Source organism: Pyrus communis, chromosome 14, assembly GCF_963583255.1.
Source record: "Pyrus communis chromosome 14, drPyrComm1.1, whole genome shotgun sequence".
Lineage (NCBI taxonomy): Eukaryota > Viridiplantae > Streptophyta > Magnoliopsida > Rosales > Rosaceae > Pyrus > Pyrus communis.
Genome location: NC_084816.1, coordinates 1,766,876 through 1,779,979, shown reverse-complemented (window position 1 = coordinate 1,779,979; position 13,104 = coordinate 1,766,876). Strand labels below are relative to the sequence as shown.

General features: G+C 38.1%; 2 pseudogenes; both read right to left on the bottom strand.

Annotated features, from left to right (window-relative positions):
• Positions 1-3,549: 3,549 nt before the first annotated feature.
• Positions 3,550-4,749, bottom strand: LOC137715039 (F-box protein CPR1-like; annotated as a pseudogene).
• Positions 4,750-7,998: 3,249 nt separating this feature from the next.
• Positions 7,999-12,075, bottom strand: LOC137714901 (F-box/kelch-repeat protein At3g23880-like; annotated as a pseudogene).
• Positions 12,076-13,104: the final 1,029 nt, after the last annotated feature.

Below are 13,104 nucleotides of genomic sequence, written 5' to 3'. Positions count from 1 at the left end.
TCTCGCTTATCCATCTCATTACCCGTAATCGGGTCATGAGTAGTTCGAACCCAACATTCACACAACGTAACATCTTCACTGAGCTTCCACGAAGTCATTTTTTTCTCTCAAAGTGTACAAAATATTCAAATGTAGAAAGTGTAGAAAGTGTAGAAAATATTGAAATGTGGTGTAAGGTGGAAGATGAGGGTTAGGTATTTATAGAAAAAAAAAAAGTTAATTTTTTAAAATTTTTCAGTATTTTTTAAAAAAATTTTGACAATTTTTAATTAATTTTTAATAAATTTTAATGTTGTAATTAATCTGGACCGTTGGATTTGAAAAATAATCAAATCCAACAGCCAACACGTTGCCATGTGGCCAACGGTCAAATTTCTGACCGTTGGGCCCTTTTTTTTTTTTTTAAAATTTTTGGTGAAAAAAACGTGGACCATTGATCTGTGATCGGACGGTCCAATTTAAAAGTGAAATTTAAATTTTTTTTACCTTGGAAATCCAACAGCTCTGAGGAGGGCCACGTAGCCCTCAGCCGGTCGAACGCAAGTTGCCCTGCACGCAGGCCCCACCACCTGCAATTGCTGTTGGCTACTTGCGCCAGGAGAGCGTGTTGTGCACGCGCCAGGGAAATGGACCGGCTTCTGAGTCTGTCCGAAATGGACTGGGCTGCTGCCTGGCTTGGGTTGGGTGCCAGGTTGTTTCAAGGGCTGGAGGGTGTGGACTGGGTGCCAAACTATTTTTTTCACTTGATGCCGGTCCATTGGGCGTGGGCTGGAACTGCTCTTAGTAGAGTACTACCACGTGGCAATGCCAAATGGTGGTACTACCAATCAAATATGAACATGTGGAGAAATGAGCTGTCAACTAAAATAGTTAATTAGTATTTTGTTAAAATTTTCATTAACTGTCCATATTACCTTCTCCCCACATCCTCTGTCCGCTATCGGCCCACGGGAAAAAAATCACACCGTCCCTTCATTCTTCTTCCTCCTTCTCTCTCTACCTATATGTTGTCTTCATTTTGTGATATCGTCTCTGTCACTGGCGCTCCACCGGTGACAGAGTACTAATCGGAAATTACATCAGTCTCATCTTATTCACTCGTTTTTTTAGGCCTTGGCCTTCATTAGTTCATCCATCAATAAAATTAATATTTATTTGGGTAGAAAAGAGAATGGGACAAATGTCAGAATGAATTCAGATGAGGACGCTCATCAGTTTCCTTCTTTCGTCCCTGTGAAATTTTTAATAAAATATTAATTACTCATTTTAGTTCGGTTTTTTAATTAAAATGGTTTCTGAGATTTGCTTAACATATAACTTTGGTCTCCGAGATTTAAAATCAATATAAGTGGTTCTTGAAATTGTCTACCATCTGTTATTCTGGTCATTCCGTTAAAAAATTCCATTAAGTTGATGGTATTTTTATCAAATCAAATTTTCCACATGCTTTTTCATCATTTTTCTCTCATTTCTCTCAAAAAACACCCTTATGTTGCTAATTTTGGCAGTGATATCAACTTTTCAACTGTTATTAAAAACGATTTGGCATCAAACTCAAGTAAATCATCGCAAACGGTACTTGACTTTTTCCCTTTCGTTAATTTTTGGAAAAAACTGTACAGTTTGCACACTTGAATATAATGAAATGAACGGTTCAAACTATGGTATATCCATATACAAGGCTAAATCAATAGAATTAACAAAAAGAGAACCATGTTCCATTACATGAAGTTTTCAACATGATTAGCATTAGACTTTTTAGCTAAAATGGTCCCTGAGATTATCCATCATCCATCATTTTGATCATTCTGTTAAACGGCTCAGGGACCACTTAACGGAGTTTTTTAACGGAATGACCAAAATAATGGATGGTGGACAATCTCAATGACCACTTCTATTGATTTTAAATCTCAGGAACTAAAGTTATGTGTTATGAAAATCTCAATAACCATTTTGACTAAAAAGTCTTTTAGTTCACATCTCACTCCACCACACTTTTGTATAAATGATGCTAGTTACCTTTTTCATTTGTCTTTTCGTATTTATCTTTCTTACTCATCATGTATTCAACTAACAGATTAAACTATGTATATACTTCATGCTTTTAAGGTGGAAAATTAAAATTTGGTTTTAATGCATTAATTATGTGGTTTAATTTGTTAATAAAATACACATGTCAAGTGATGAATGAGAAAGGTAAATAGGAAAAGACAAATGGAGAAGATAGTTCCCAAGGCAAATGGGAAAAGGCAAATGGGGAAGGTAGTTAGCATTCCTTGTTTGTATTTGATTAGTAAGTACAACTATTTGGTAAGTACAACTATTTGACATTGTCACATGGTAGTATTATACTACACTATAGTGTCTCAAATTAAGGGAATGTAGTTAAATTAGGATTTTAAATTTTTTCGAAAGTGATAAATTTAATAGGATTCGTTAAATCATGAGAGAACTTGTATGAACTTTTACATGAATTTTCAAGGATTTGTATGGACTTTATTTATAAATTTTGATGGATTTGCAGAAGACCTTTTAATTTATCGGGATAATTTCTTTTTTGGAATAACAGAACATCATTGGAAAACTTTTTCTCTCACCCTCCCTCCATTGCCCTTGTCCCCATACCATGATTTCACAAACCACTGGAAAAAAAAGTATGTTAGGGAGACTAAATTTATAAATCAAATTATATGTCATTAATAATAAATAAGCATGTTAATCAACGCTTAAATAATAATTCAATCATCAACATACATCATTTGGTTTACAAAACTTGGTTTAAAAATTTCTCCCTTGCATTACCTAGGAAATAATTTCAACCCACAAAATGTTGTAGTAGATATTAAAATTCCCAAACAAAATAAAACTTCGGTTTTGCCATTAACCAATTAGCTAGGTTTAAGAATAGATTTGATATTGCACATTGAACGTATTTCGTTAATTAAAACAACTTCTTTTATTTAGTCGGAGATAACTGTTACCCTTGCATCACAGGTAGGTTCGAACTCTATCAATTCCTTAATCTAACATCAAATATAAAAATCTATCGTTTGACAAAACGAAAAGAAAAAAAAAAACAAAAGCTTCTCTTTTTTTTTTTTTTTGTTGCCAAAATAAGCTGCCTCTTTTAGATCTTGCTCCTTTCGCATTGAAGACACAAATTTAAATAGTATGTTTCGAAATATTAATATATTGACAAACCATTGCTTATGGGAAATAAAACTTGCATGAAACGACAACAAATCCGCATAATCACAAACAGAGAAACTTAGAACCATGAAACTGGGATATCGTTAATCTAGTCGAAACTCGAAAGTAGAAGCGAGATTGTTGAAATAAACCATGCAGGAGATACAAGATTGAAAGAGTGACTACAGGCACATTGAATAGAAAGAGAAGCAAATGGTAAAAAGGTGCCAAATTCCCAATCATCTCCTACCAACACAGGAAGAGAAGCAATAGATCAAAGTATTCATAAACTTCTGAATTATATTATCATAACTTCGCAGCTACATAAAAGCCGTCGTACCACCTTACCTGTTCTTTTCATCAGTAAGAAACTGCATCGGTCTTGTCGAGTAAGACGAGGCTCACAACATAAGATTCAGCATAATAATATTTATATCCCTGAATTCCAAGATTTTTTAATTGTTTGCTCACAAGGTCTAGAGAAACTAATTCATACCTATCATCATCGTCCCATAAAATAGTAATCGGAACCAACACTACATCACCACTCTTCCTGAACCATAATGGCCTGTAGAAAACTCGTCTTTGTGGACTTGGTAGACTTAGAGTTGTCAATTTGGTCCATGACTCTTCAATGCCATACTCTTTCATTTCCCATATATCCAGACAAAGCTCTCCGGTACTAGTAAACCAAGGCTGGAACAGAGCAATGGAATTTCCGTTGCCTGAAATAAACAATTGCGTGGTCCCTGGGATGCTGAAATTCTTTGGTGCCATTATCCTGCGAAATGAATCGCTTCCCACGTCAAACGCCAAAATGGAATATTCATAATCACCGTTTGTCAAAGGGCGCTATGCCTCAAAATGAATAGCCCCATTAACAAAAGCATGGGATTTTCTAGGACTCATAGATAAATGTGTGAAATCCAAAGAACGAGGATCACTCCATGAGCCTCCAGCTAGTGAATAAACCTCATAAAAAGTATTTGGATCTTCAAATTTCTCAGAGATAAGTCTCACAACCTTGTAGTCATTAGTCACAGCGTCAAAACCAAAATCAATACAAGCATAGTACCGGCCAATTGGCTCGAAGGACAGATGAGGCTTAGGAAGTGTCACTGACTTTCTTATAGACGGGTTGCATAACATGAATGTGAAACCTAAACGGTCGTTATCATCAGCAAGGAACACCAGGCCATTACAAATTCCATCCACGCGAAGAAATGTATTCATCTTGGGAACAATTGGAAACTCTAGCTTGCAGTACTCATCAAAAGCTTGGTTGTCATAATGCAAATTGTAATGCTCCTCCCTTGGCTCGTCTGCGCGAACATTGACGTCGCCGGAAAGAATAGCTCTAGGAACACAGTGGAGTAGGCAGAGGTGGGTGCAAAACTGGTTATTAAGAGAGATTGTACGGTTGAGGTGGGTGCGTATAAAGCTGGGATTTTTTATCATCGAGTTCCATGGCTTGCACACTGAGGTGCATCTGATCAAAGATTTAGGCGGTAGTCTACATAGTATATCATGTACGATTTCCTCAGGCAAGTTGTGAGCCATTATTTCAAAATTTGAACGCCCAGGCTGTAGATTTCATAGAGATAGAGTGAGTGAGGAAATAAATATACATAATTACAAAACAATAACCTACATATAATTGAGAAGAAGAAACTAAAATTCAAGGGAATTGTTGTTATAACAAAACCTAAAACAGAAGAGAACTAAAAAATCCTGCTCTTGAAAGAAAAAGAAGAAAAAAAAACTTTAGGAACTCACACTATTTAATCGAGCCGAAAATTGCAGTTGAGAAACCGAGTCTCGTTCTTGTGCTGTGTTCGAGAAGAACAGTGCTGGAAGCTAGGGTTTTGATTGCGTTAGATGAGCTTAATTCCTGCATCATCTATTTATAGGTTCATTTGGAAATTATTACCTAGTTTCCCGCGGTGGGAAAGAGATCCTGTCCGCATTTCTCCCTCCAAAGCCCAAGGATCAAGTGATCTGAGCTTTTGAAATTTGATGAAACGGTTAAAAATTATTATAAATTTTAAAAGTTTTTACTAACTTATCTATTTTAAACCGTTGGATCAAATTTCAAAAGCCGGAATTACTTGATCCTTGGGCTTTGGAGGGAGAGATCCAGAGGGATCTCTTTCCCTTGCGGTGTTTAGCTTTCCTTTCCTAGTAGCGTCTCGTGGTGTTTAGTCATTTAGTACTACGGTCTAGTGGTATTCCTCCCCGCTTATAAGTGAGAGGTCTTAAGTTTAAGTATTGCCAAAGACAAATTTGAACCTTCTTATTGCTAATTCATTATGTGGCTAAGTCCACCCCGCTTAGTGTAGATAATATCATTTGTTAAAAAAAAAAACATAAAAAAAATCCCTTCTTTCGTAACTTACGAAATATTTTTTGAAACATTATTTACCGATTAGGGACCATATAGTTAAATGTGCTTCGTTGATTCTAAAAGCATTTTTTGACTTTATGGAGAAGCAAATGAAAGGTATTTCTTCAAGAAGATATTTAATAAAAACTTAGGTGCTAACACTTGAATATCATAGTGCGAGACGAACAAACGAACAAACTGAATATGAAACTCTAATAAACGAAATTGCCAAGAAGGCTACATGAACTAAAGAGACTACATCTTGACTGACTTGATAAAATAAACTAATACAATCATCACTATATATAATGAAAACTAAAGCAAAACCCTAATCCTTGACGGGTAAGAAACTCTAATATCCTTGGCCCATAAGAAAACCATAAACAATAATAAAATAATAACTAATTTTCCAACACCCCCGTCAAACTCATGGCTGTACACGTCATGAGTTTGCCAACAAGCAGATGCGGATGCAAGCTCCGTTAGGCAAACACGACAAGGCAAACTCCTTTAGGCGGACACAACAAGGCAAGCAATTCAAACGAGCAAACGAACAATTCAAGCAAACAGGCGAGCGAACAAGCAATTCTAGCAATCAACAAATTCTGCAACCAAACGTTGGGAGTATGGACTTCGTCACTAAACAGACTAGATTCCTATATCCCAACTGCAGCAACCAACGAATAAAACAAAACTTATCACTCGGGTGATAGCCAAGCAAACTTCATTCTGAATTCAAATCAACCAATACAAGCCCAACAGTACCCATTCTTAGGTCTACCATGTGGGCCTCTAAACAAATCAGGCCCAACATTAGCTTCAATCAACGAAGGCCCAAGCTTCAACTCCATTCTCTCTTTCTTTGATTCACGGTAGCAAACTAGACGCAAAAACAAGTGCAGACCAACACTCCGAACTCAAACTCTGAGTTGTGTTTGCAGTCTTTTCAGCGAGGACGCAATAGACAGCGGCTTCACTGTTCAAGAAACAGGAGTCGTGGCCTGGGTAGGTGGACAGGATGATGGGTGCGGCAGAGAACGGGTGGGGATGTCACGGTGCAGGTATGGTGCAGCGGGATGGTGAAGGTCTGGTGCAATGGTCAAGTGGCGACAAGGCATAAGGTGGTCAGGCAGCAGCGGCAGGTCGTGGTGGTTTGTGTTCCTGATTCAGGCAAGCAAGAAAACATGCAGGGAACAGGCATGCTAGACACAATTAGCGGCGGTGAGATTGTCGGGACGGTAGCGGTGGTGGATGGTTCTGCAGATCAGCACGCGTGGATGGTGATGCGGGTTCGTGGCGGTTGTTCTGAGTGTAGAAGAAGACGATGACGTAGTGGAGCAAACATATTCAAATTTTTTGTTCTCTCCCTTTTTTTAAGCAACAAAACCCTAACTAGGGCACAACGACAAACCACAACGAAGAAGAGGAACGTGACAAGACAAAACAAACTAGCTACCAAGAACAGATTCAACCTAGAAGGATCAAACTTGCTCTGATACTAAGTTGAATATCAGAGTGCGAGACAAACAAACGAACAAACTGAATATGAAACTTTAATAAATAGAATTGCCAAGAATGTTACATGAACTAAAGAGATTACATCTTGACTGACTTGATAAAATAAACTAATACAATCACTACTATATATAGTGAAAACTAAAGCAAGAAGTGAAAACTAAAGCAAAACCCTAATTCTTGACAGCAAGAAACTCTAATATCCTTAGCCCCCAAGAAAACCATAAACAATAATAAAATAATAACTAATTTTCCAACACTAACTACACCCTTCGTATTTATCGTGAATCGTGATTTTTAAAATCGGTTACAAACCTTCATGTTTTTTTACATTGCACGCCAAAGTTCTGAATATCAATTTATTTTTATTGTCCTATGGACCTAGTAAATTGATGATCAAGCAGATATGGAACACGATTTTTATGATAGATTGAAGCAACACTTGTACCATTGTGACCAAATTGTGCGACTGTTTGTCCTTTCAAGAGAACTTCAAGCTCCTCAATTACTATTCTTGGTCTATGTGGAGGTCTTGTGGTCGTCACGTCATTAATTTAACTAAGAAACTAAAGGTCAAACATCCATAAGGCATAAAAAGTCCCATGTTTTCAAGCCATTGATAATACCTTTTGTAGTACTATTACACTTACAGAAGGAAAGAGTAGTGTGATGAAAGAGATGAAAATATTCGAGCTATGAAACTAAGATATGAAAATTTTTCTCAGCTGTCGAAGGGGCGATCTTCACAAGTAAGGACATCAAGATGAAACTCGAAATTACAGATAGTTAAATAAGAAAGGTACCAAATACCAAACATCTCCAAGCAAACAGAAAGGTACACTTTCATAAAAAATCTTGATATACTTTGGAACAATATAACATTAGAAGCAGAAAGGCTAGCACTACAGAGCTACAAAGAAGGCATCGTAAAAGTCTTGACGGTTATCTGCTCTACCTGCATGGAGGACGAATGAACACAATTACGCTTCAGGGAGCTGTGCTTAACGGTGGACGATAACCAATGTTCAATGCAGGTATATCAAAAATGTAAATAATTTGCAAAGACAAACATGCTACTATCAACCAAGTATTACTAGGGTGGGTTCGGTACGGTTACCGTAACAATTACCATACCAAATTTTTGGTTTGACAAACTATATACCATTACCGTGTCAAAATTTCAGTATTCCAAATAGTCCGGTTGACATGGTATGACAATGGTAATTACTACTTTGTTTTGGCTCATTTTTTTTTTTACCAAATAAGTCTGATTTTTTTTTTTTAATTGAATGGTTCGATGTCCATTTCATGAGCGTAAAATGAGCAACCAATGCATAAAAAACTTTGTTAATCGAATGATCATATCATGTCACGCTCGGAACCTTGGAGGTATATGCATTTGAACAAGAAGAAAATGAAAACCAAAGAAAATCAATGCTATCACCTTACCTGTTATTTTCCTCAGTAAGAAACTGCATCGTTATTCTCGAGTAAGGCGAGGCTTTCTACATAAGGTTCAGCATGGTAATATACATATCCATGAATTCCAAGATTTTCAAATTGCTTGCTCACAAGATCTAGACAAACTAATTCATACCTGTCAGGCTGTCATCATCACCCCAACAAGCATCTGTCCGTACCAACACTAGATCATCACTCTTCCTAAACCATAGTGGCCTGTAGAAAACTTTTCCTTGTGGACCTGGTGGAGTTGGAGTTTTCAGTTTGATCCATGACTCTTCCATGCCATACTCTTTCATCACCCATATCTCAAGACAAGTATAACGAAGATTGGACAGAGCAATAGATTTCCCGTTGCCTGAAATAGACAAGTGTGCGGTCCCAGCTGGGCATCTGAAATTCTTCGGTGCCATTATCCTGCGAAATGAATCGCTTCCCATGTCAAATGCCAATATGAAATATTCAAAACCATGGTTTGTCAAATGGCGCCATGCCTCAAAGTGAATAGCCCCATTAACAAAAGCAAGGGGTTTTCGAGGATTCATAACTAAACGTGCGAGATCCAAAGGACGAGGATCACTCCATGAGCCTCCAGCTAGCTAGTGAATAAACCTCATAAATAGTATTCATATCCTCACATAGATCAGTGACAAGTCTCACAACCTTGTAGTCATTAGTCACAGCATCAAAACCAAAACCAAAACCAATACAAGCATAGTACGGGTCAATTGTCGCGAAGGATAGATGAGGCTTAGGGAGTGTCACTGACTTTCTTATAGACGGGTTGCATAACATGAACGTGTAACCTAAACGGTCCGTATCATCAGTAAGGAACACCAGCCCATTACAAATTCCAACCACGCGAAGAAATTTATTCATCTTGGGAACAATTGGAAATTCTAGCTTGCAGTACTCATCAAAAGCATGGTTGTCATAGTGCAAATTGTAATGCTCCTCCCTTGGTTCGTCTGCGCAAATGTTGACGTTGTTGTGCCTTGGCTGATTATCTTCACCAACATACAAACCCACAGTTGAATAGTTTAAAATACAAGAAATAAAGACACCGAGAAATTTACGAGGTTCGGCAAAAACCTGTCTACGTCCTCGGAGAGATATTGCTCTTCACTATGAGAAAAACAGTACAAGTTACACATGAGTTAAATCGACATAACCCAATCCCATATCCCTTGTACACCCTCTCACAGAATTTTCCCAAGAGCCTCACTCTACCCCAAGAGTTCTTTCACAAGAGATTTTTCACTCTAGCTCTCTAGATTTTTTCTCACCCATGCCCCCTTGTTTAGCCAAATGCTCTCACCATCTCTTTTTATGCTTTTCTTCATCCTAGCCAAATAATTATGGCTTTGAAAAAAGTTACAAAACAAGGAGCAAATTAAGCCACAAAATAAGCCACAAAACAAGCCACAAAACAAGGAAACATAATCCTCATCAATTTTGTTTTGTTTCCTAGCCTAATTTGGCCACTATCCAACAATCTCCACCTTGGCCAAATTGTACCAAAGTCCATTGGCCTTACGTACCAGCATGCACACTCTGAATCAACCTCGTTGGTCCTGTTCCGATTCAGTCACTGCTAATGCATGTGCAGCTGCTGCAAGCAAAAAAAAACATTTAGCTTCAGACAGGATCTCGACACATCCTCGTCTCCTCCAGTAGGTTTTCCTCATCTTCATTGTCTGCAACTTGGAAACTTGTTAGTGCACCCATTTCCAGCAACACCCGTCGAGCCAGACAAACATTCCTCACACTTCTCATTCTTCAGGACCATCTTATCACCTGTGAATCCCATAGCTCCACCTGCTGCAAAACCCCTGCAACACTTGAGACTATACATCACCAGGAGATGTGTTGCTTCGAGTACCTAGAGGGCATACTCGAAGTCTTCCGCCACAAAATTGCTGCTACCTGGACCAAGATCATCCTTTCTTTTTCTCAAAGGACAATTTATCTTTTTATGCCCGAATTCTTTGCAGTCATAGCATTGTGGTCCCTTGCCTTTGGAGCTTGATTTGAACTTGCTGTCTCTCTCAAATCCTCCTCCCAATTTTCTTCCATGATTCCAACCTTGAACAGCTAAAGCAGTCTCGTGCCCACCATCAACAATGGTTTTCCTCTTTTGTGTATCATAAGACACCAAAGAAGCTTGCACCTGCTCCAAACTTACTGTATCTTTTCCATGCAATAAGGTTGTCACAAGATTCTCATACGAATCTGGAAGTGAGGTAAGAAGTAAGAGGGCTTTATCTTCTTCCTCAACCTTAACATCAACTTTCCTCAATTGATCCAAGTATCCATTGAACACATTCATGTGGTCCATGAGATTCCCGCCTTCATCCATCTTCAGCTTGTACAGCTTCCTCTTCAGATGTAACTTGTTGGTCAAACTCTTAGCAATATAGAGTTTTTCCAACTTCTCCCACAATGCGGGCGCAGAATCTTCATCCATAACATTGTTGATAATGTTATCAGCTATGCAGTGTCGAATCATGCTAACACAACGCGACTCCAGCTCCTCCCACTGGTCATCTGTCATTTCTTTAGGCTTTCCATCTTTTCCCTTCAAAGCTCTAACCAAGCCTTGTTGAGTCAAGACATCCTTTACTCTCATCTGCCAGAGAGTAAAACTGTCCTTCCCATTAAACTTCTCAACTGAAAACGACATGTTTGTAGTCATCATGGTGAATAATAAATCTGAACCTTCAATGAACCAAAGCCTCCAACAAAGCTCTGATACCAATTGTTGTGCCTTGGCTGATTATCTTCACCAACATACAAACCCGCAGTTGAATAGTTTAAAATACAAGAAATAAAGACACCGAGAAATTTACGAGGTTCGGCAAAAACCTGCCTACGTCCTCGAAGAGATATTGCTCTTCACTATGAGAAAAACAGTACAAGTTACACATGAGTTAAATCGACATAACCCAATCCCATATCCCTTGTACACCCTCTCACAGAATTTTCCCAAGAGTCTCACTCTACCCCAAGAGTCTCACTCTACCCCAAGAGTTCTTTCACAAGAGATTTTTCACTCTAGCTCTCTAGATTTTTTCTCACCCGTGCCCCCTTGTTTAGCCAAATGCTCTCACCATCTCTTTTTATGCTTTTCTTCATCCTAGCCAAATAATTATGGCTTTGAAAAAGCCACAAAACAAGGAGCAAATTAAGCCACAAAATAAGCCACAAAACAAGCCACAAAACAAGGAAACATAATCCTCATCATGATGTTCCCTCATCAATTTTGTTTTGTTTCCTAGCCTAATTTGGCCACTATCCAACAGACGTTGCTGGAAAGAATAGCTCTAGGAACACAGTGGAGTAAGCGGAGTTGGGTGCCAAACTGGTTATTAAGAGAGATTGTACGGTTGAGGTGGGTGCGTATAAAGCTGGGATTTTTGATCATGGAGTTCCATGGCTTGCACACTGATCGTGCACCTGATCAAAGATTTAGGTGGTAGTCTATATAGTATATCATGTACGATTTCCTCAGGCAAATTGTGAGACATTATTTCAAAATTTGAATTCCCAGGCTGTAGATTTCATAGAGATAAGTGAGGAAATATATATAATTACAAAACAATAACCTAGATATAATTGAGAAGAAACTAAAATTCAAGGGAAGTGTTGTTATAACAAAACCTAAAACAAAAGAGAACTACAAAATCCTTCTCTTGAAAAAAAAAAAAAAAAAAAAAAGCAAAAGAAAAAAGAGACATTAGGAAACACAATATTTGTGGAGAAGGTTGATGTTCCACTATAAAACCAATTGGCAATATGGGAGTAGTCCAACCTCTTATAAGCCCATACAAGATCCCTCCTCCCATCAATGTGGAATTCATTCTCAACACGCCCCCTCACGTGGCAAATTTTCAAGCCTATCACGTGGACAACACAACGAGGTGACGTGAAGCGCCTGTGGCCTTTTGGCTTTACACGTGAGACAGCCTACTCCGAGACCATGAAGAACGTTGAGGTTCCACCATAAAACCAATTGGCAACAAGGGGAGTAGCAAAGATCAAACAGCTAGCTGTTTTAACAGTAGAGCAACCAAATATCCTTGCATTAGGTTTGCTTTGGAAACTATTACGTTAAATGTAATTGAAATGCAGTAAAGATCAAAGCAACTGTTTTAACAGTAGAGCAACCAAATATCCAAATCCATCTGAAGAAACGAAGAAAAACACCATTGTTATAGGAAATAAGCTCTTCTAATAAAAACACCAGAAAAAAAGAAGAAAAGACTTTAGAAACTCACAAATTCGATGTGCCGAAAATTGGAATTAAGGAAGCGAGCCTTGTCCTTCTGATAGAAATTATAATCTGATAATTATATTCATAGCTCAAAGGTATATAATCTCTATAAAACAGGAATACAATCAGAATTATATTACAATAATTATTCCTAAAGGCCTTCATCTTTCTGGGTTCTAGGGCGTTGCTTTCTGTAGGTGAGGGAAAGGCATCGGCACAAACCCTAGTGGAAGGAAGATCCTGTGTATCTCCCTCTCTCTATTTATATGCCCGTTGGAGATTT